Raw genomic sequence first — 7,650 nt, 5'->3', positions numbered from 1 at the left:
ATATTTTATATCATTTTTTTGTTCCAGATTTAATTGTGATATTTTTATTTGAATTCAAATTAACACCAAAATAGCAATAAATATAAGTTTCATTTTGAAGTGATATGATTTTATAGTATTAATATTTGTTAATAGGCATCAAAAGACATGTCAATTAACAAATAATTTCGTCGTTAAAATGGGTGAAACATTTAGAGTAACCTAAATGCTGCCAAAGTTTGAGTCTTTGCCATTTGCAAATGGTGTTTGAAGACACCATCTGTGTCTTCGTATTTTATTGAAGACAATACGACTTCAGCTGAAGTATTTTTTTTTGTTTTTTTGTTTAAACCCAAGCTACCCTGAACGCCTTAACACACTTTGGCTATGCCGGGCCGTTTTCAATGGCAGTAGAAACATCTAAGTAGGGATCTAGGACTGAAGTCATTCTGCTCTAGTTATTTAAATCTAACCATGGAAAATCAAGGGTCGTAAATTGTTTAAACATTTCTGAATACTCTGAAAAGCTCCTCGCGAAAGATAAAAAGATTACTTACCAGACCACCAAAGTGCATCAGGAAATTGTCAGCTGTATTGAAAGATTGATGCTATATGGCTACCTCTAAATAAGTAGCTCCAATTCCTTACTTTGGAAGTGCAAATATTTATGTTTATGGAGCATGTCCTTATTATGGAATGTTCTCTACAATGTATATGTTTCTAGAATTAGCTTATTCATTTTATTTGTTTGTTTGTAATTAAACACAAAGCTACAGTTATTATCTGCGCTATGCTCACCATTGGAATCGAAACCCGGATTTTAGCAGTGAGTCTATAGACATACCGCTGTGCCAACTAGGGCCTTATTCATTCATGCAGTGTGTGTGGTAGTTTATTGCTTTCATGAAAGAGCTATGTTATTTTGTGTATTTATGTAAAATTATGAACTGCGTCTTATTTATTTAAAGGAATGGTACTATGATTTGTAATGTGTTCAATTGGTAAAATATTTTATTTTGTTCTGACTTGTTTATTGGCATGGCCTAGCGCGTTAAGGCGTGCGCTTCGTAATCTGAGGGTCGCGGGTTCGCGCCCGAGTCGCGCCAAAACATGCTCGCCCTCCCAGCCGGGGCGTTATAATGTGACGGTCAATCCCACTATTCGTTGGTAAAAGAGTAGCCCAAGAGTTGGTGGGTGGTGATGACTAGCTGCCTTCCCCTAGTTTTACACTGCTAAATTAGGGACGGCTAGCGCAGATAGTCCTCGAGTAGCTTTGCGCGAAATTCAAAACAAACAAGCCATTGAAAAATTAATTTTATCAACAGTTTTACAAATTTTCAAATTTAATGTGTTAATTATAACTAAAATTATTGCTACTTCCACCTTTTCATCCTTTAGTTTTCTGGATTCGTTATATTAACACACTCTCGTGGTAAGAATTTAGGTTGCTTTAAAATAAGAGGTGATCAACCACCCCTTTGCTTTGGTTTATTACAAATGTTTCATGAAAAGGGAGAACACGTGGAGACGAAAGATTTAACATGTGCGATTTAGTTAACTTTTAAATGCCTCAAGATATCAGAAAAGTCGAGTCGACAAGGCTGCGAAAGTGGGAAATTGAGACTCTCAAAACAAACGGCTCCTGTAGGAAAAGGGTCTTACATGGTAGCAGGTTTATATATATCCAATATCAGATAATTTTACTGTTGGGGAAACGGGAGGACCTCGAGAAAACCTACTTCCACTGATCAAGCAATATCTATAAAGCTGATATTCGTCCAATTATTGAATATGGTTGTCAAATCAGATAGAACAATGAAAAACTACAATGTCAACAGAATAGAGTATTAAGATTAGCCCTGAGGCTTACCAGATATACACCAGTTAGCTGTTTACATAAAGAAAGTAAATTTTCACTACTTAAAGATAAGCATGATGCTTTGGCGAAAAGCATATTTTACGAAAAAGCAGAAACAAAGAAACATTCTTACTTTTGCCTTACACATCATTTTATGTGCATGACACAAAATAAGATCCCTTACAATACGCACCTTTGAAAACATAAATCATGAAGACAATACGACTTCAGCTGAAGTATTTTTTGTTTTGTTTTAAATAATTAACCTATGTTTCTGTCTTACAGTCTGGGCACAAAGCAGGTAGACTATTTGGCATCTACTCTATGAAAGTGAGTTTCACGAAATACTTCCGTGCGCGAAATTCAAATCAAACAAAACAACAATTCCCCAAAGCAAATTTAAATAAAAGGATACTCCATCATCAGACAAGACAGGAAGGATAAAAGAGATCCAAACATAGGAATATTACTATTGTATAGAACTAAACTTAGTTCAGGAACTTAGAATACCTTCCTCTAATGAATCAGTAATAATAAACATGAGAACACAAAATAATACCGAAGTAACTGTGGCGGGCACTTATTGCTCGCCTAGCAAAGTATCAGATGCAAATCTTTTGCATTTCATATATAATCAAAATCCCAATATAGTAATATAGGAGGTTTAAATAGTAAACATATCACATTCAACTGTAGATGTACAAACCCAAATGGCAAAATACTTTATAAATTTCTAGCCGAAACTAATATGATATTGTTAAATGATGTAACACCGACACATATCTCGTACGCACATGGCACCAGTAAAATACTGGACTTATGCTTGTGTTCGTACAATATGAGTCGTAAATTTGTAAACTTCTATGTTGGTCAGGATTTAGACAGTGACCACCTTCCAGTTTGGTGTATCTTCAATCTCACCCCACTTAAACAAAAGTAAAAGTAAAAGATAAACTAAATTATAAAAAATCTAATTGGCCATTATTTCAAACTGTCATAAACCAAACTTTATCAACTGAAGTACAATTTTGCCGCGGACGCATCAGATATACAGTCATGTGAAAAATTAGGACACCCTATGAAATCTTGTGTATTTTGTAAAATTGTGGATAAATGGATATTTAATCTCAATTGTAACAATACTGAGAGATTAACATAACTAAACAATTAAAACTGAATAAAAGACTTTTCAAGATCTTCTATGAAATGTAATTCTACAAAAATGCATATTCTATCTGAGGAAAGTTAGGACACCACCCTAAAATGGCTCAACTCACACACAGGTGTATAACACCAGGTGCGTGATTAGAAGATCATTACTCAGCATTTTAAATGAGGCTTGCCCTATTTAAACCTCAGACATTTAGTTTGGTGTGTTCCTGACTGTTGAAGTGAAAGTGAGCACCATGGTGAGAGCAAAAGAGCTGTCTGATAGAAAGAAAATTGTAGCAGCTTAAGAGTCTGGAAAGGGATTTTAAAAAATCTCAAAAGATTTTGAAATCAGTCATTCCACTATCCGGAAAATGGTCAACAAGTGGATGGGCTTTCAAAACAACTGCCAAAATGCCCAGGTCTGGTCGTCCAAGCAAGTTCACCCTGAGAGCAGACCGCAAGATGCTAAAAGAGGTCTCCAAAGACCCTAAAATGTCATCATGGGACCTACAGCAGGCTCTGGCTACTGTTGATGTGAAAGTGCATGCCTCTACAATCAGAAAGAGACTGCACAAGTTTAACTTGCATGGGAGGTGTGCAAGGAGGAAACCCTTGCTCTCTAAGAGAAACATCAAGACCAAAGAGAGAATATAGATAAAGACCAGGACTTCTGAAATAATGTTTTTTTGGACAGATGAGCCCAAAATTGAATTATTTGGACACCAGAACAGAGGACCTGTTTGGCGTAAACCAAATACAGCATTCCAGGAAAAGAACCTCATACCAACTGTGAAGCATGGAGGTGGAAGTGTCATGGTTTGGAAATGCTTTGCTGCAGCAGGATCTGGACAGCTCACAATCGTAGAATCCATCATGAATTCTACTGTGTATCAGAGGGTGCTTGAGGATCATGTGAGATCACCTGTACGAAAATTAAAGCTGAAGCGGAACTGGACCCTGCAACCCAACAATGGCTCAAAACATACAAGCAAATCCACCAAGGACTGGCTGAAAACTAGAAATAGAGAGTCCTGGAATTGAGTCAAAGCCCAGATCTTAATCTCATTGAGAAGCTGTGGGTGACTTCAAACGGGCTGTACATGCAAGAAACCTCTCAAACATCTCACAGCTGAAAGAATTTTGCATTGAAGAGTGGGGCAAACTTTCTTCAGACCGATGTCAGAGACTGGTATATGGCTACAAGAAGTGTCTCACTGCAGTTATTACAGCCAAAGGGGTAACACTAGCTATTAGGGTAGTGTCCTAACTTTTTCCTCAGTTAGAATATGCGTTTTGTAGAATTACATTTACAGAAGATCTTAAAGTCTTTTCTTCAGTTTTAATTGTTTAGTTATATTCTATAATCTCTCAGTATTGTTAAAATTGAGATTAAATGATATATCCAAAAATGGTAACAAAATACACAGGCTTTCAAAGGGTGTCCTATTTTTTCACATGACTGTAGATGCGTATAGTCATATAACCTCCGAGTGTCAAAACATGCAGCCAACAGCTCGATACGGAAACAAAAACACTTCACAACAACACACTCATGGCAACCACATCAACATATAATACACCAACTAAAAGACAGAAGAAAACTACGCAGACAGTATATACAAAACCGAAATCCCACACCATTAACACTATAAGAAATAAAATAAGACATCAAATCAGACAACAAAACAAGATAGTTGGAACAGCTTCTGCTCAGAACTAAATCACAAAACAATTCTGGACACACTTGAAAAGATATACGAATACAGGGAAAACAGCGTACACTAACACAGAAAAAGCTGAGATATTTAAAGGCCACCTAGAAAACACGTTCAAAACACATCATGAACAGATACTTCTATAATACAGTCAATAACTTTACTGATCACAACAAAGCGTGCACACACCTATATTCCTAGTAAAACACATAAAAACAATAGACTGGAGCACTCATCAACTAATAAAAGATATCGCAGTAATGGAAGTAGAAACTGCTATTAAAACACAAAAACAAAGCTTATGGAGAAGATGGTATCCAAGCTGTCCTCCTGAAACATGGTACCAGAAATTATATGAGCACCTATCAGCCTTATTTAACCTACCATTATCAGCTGGATACATCCTTGTTTCTTGGAAGGAAGCAGTATATTAATGTTCCAGAAAGGAGGAAAGCCAGCGAATAAACCAAACAACTAACGCCCAATTAGCCTAGCCAGTTGTATCGGCAAAATTTTAGAAAGAATAATTAGTAATCGTCTATCTATATACTTAGAAGTAAATTCAAAACGCATTTAGAAAATACAGACAAACTACAGGCACCTAATTAGACTAAAAGAATCAATTACAGACAGCTTCAACAAAAACGAACGTACTGTAGCTTGCTTTCTCGAGATTGAGAAAGCATTTGACACATGTGGCATAATGGATTACGTCATCGGTTAAAGGAAATAGATTTACCCCAGGGAATTATTCGCTAGCTATCCGACTTCCTGAAAACAGAAAGTGTAAAGTAGATGTGAATGGGACCCATTCAGGATCCTTTTCACCTGAGGCAGTAGTCCCAGGGAGGGGCAATTAGTCCTATATTATTTATCATGTATATTAGTAATATGCCTCTGTCGGACCTAAATTTAGGTTTTGCATCACAATTTGCAGATGATGTAGCGGTCTGGAAAAGTGCCCCCACTCCTTCAATCAACAATCCTCCAACCAGTCCTAAATAATTTAGAAGAATACTACCAGAAATATATAATAAAAATTAATATTCCAAAACCCAAGTAATATTATTCAACAGATTAAATAAACTAAAAAAAGATCCACCCAAGTTATACATGAATGGATCACTTTTACTGACTGCCACTTCTGCAAAATTTATAGCATTAACTTATGATACCAAATTAACGTGGATACAGCATACAAACAATATCCTGATCTGGAAAAGAGCAAATTATGCAAGAAGTCTTTCAGGTAAAAATCAAGGAACATCACCTGACAATATAATAAAAATATACAAAACATACATCAGACCTATAATAAAATACGCATCTCCTGTCTGGATAAACATATCACCCAAACAATTACAGAAACTACAAAGAATACAAAATTCAATTCTAACTTCAGCCGATAGAGTACCACGTAGCACTTCATCCACATTCATGCAAACATAAAACAATATCTGAAAGACTCTTGCATAATGCACTAAATTATTTTAATAAGAATTGGCATAAAATGATTTATGTGTGATCTCGACAGATACTACGTACATGATGAACATAGTCCTAAGTACCTCTCTCCTATAAATATCTATTTAAGAAATATAAAACAAACTGGTCACCACGCACTAGACGCTTAAAACTAGTTTTATTTTATTATTATTATTTCACCGATAAATATATATAAAAAGAGAATATTATATACATAAAAGCGAAGAAAACACAAAAAACGAATAGAAATATTGAAAAAACTTTAAATAATGAAAAAAAGGGCAAATCAAGACTATACATGGATATTGCTTTTAAAAGGGCCTGAGTACTGGGTATCTTGGCCCAAAGTCCACCCAATAACACAATCCGACGAGTAGACGACATGAAAGTTAGGATGGAAGAAGAGGTCTCGTGCATCTGTCCCTCCTGGATATTCAAAATTAACCTACCCAAATACCCACACAGTAGAAGCGAAGCGCAGCAAATTTCGAGGCGTTGATTTACAGATCCCCGACAGGTCATAAAATAGTTTTTTCAAAAGTTGTCGATTTCTGGAAACCAGCCTGACTTTAGTTTTGTCTTCTTCAACTTTATTTGTACTCCAAACAACTTCCAATTACTTTTAAGCATTCTCCAAACTCAATTTTAATTGTTTTTTAAAGCTCACCTTAAATGATAAATTACTGTCAGCGAATATAATATCTCACGATTAAGGTGAAGAGGAATATGAATATCCCTAAATAACCAGTTACGGAAAGTATTTTTCCTTTAAAATTAAATTTCTGACACATTTAAAAAAAATAAATAAGTGCCGAAAATGTCCTTGGTCAGTGCCGAGTCTTAGAAAATTTTAAAACATGAGAAGGAAGGAGAATCGTGACTTATCTCAGAAGGATTAAAGTTGCTACGAGGTTCTTGCATTGGTAGAAAATGTCTGAATGGATAAGAATAGCTCAAGGAAAATTTTGGATGTTTATGAGACTAGGTTCTTCATCATCATCACTGGAGGATGAGCGATGGAAGATTGGTTTGGTTTGTTTTGAATTTCGCACACAGTTACACGAGAGCTATCTGCGCTAGCCGTCCCTAATTTAGCAATGTAAGACTAGAGAAAGGCAACTTGTTATCACAACTCACCACCATCTTTGGGATTGACCGTCACATTATAACGGCTTGAAAAGGCGAGCATGTTTGGTGAGATCATGATTCGAACCCGCGACCCTCGGATCACAAGTCGAGTGTCTTAACCACCTGGTATGCGCGGGTGATGATCGACCATTTATGTCGTTCACGTATTTTGGAGCCAAGTTGAATCGTCGTAGATTGTGACTGGTTGTGATGGGTATATGTAAGCTGAAACGAAAGCAGTCGTTAGAGAAAGTATACGTGTCGGGAGGCTCTGCAGAAATATTGGTCATTATGGATCGGCGGTGGAATATTCTATGCGCCTTTTTTCCTCTC

Source organism: Tachypleus tridentatus, chromosome 13 (genome assembly GCF_004210375.1).
Source record: "Tachypleus tridentatus isolate NWPU-2018 chromosome 13, ASM421037v1, whole genome shotgun sequence".
Taxonomy (NCBI): domain Eukaryota; kingdom Metazoa; phylum Arthropoda; class Merostomata; order Xiphosura; family Limulidae; genus Tachypleus; species Tachypleus tridentatus.
Note: the sequence above shows the minus strand (reverse complement) of the source record.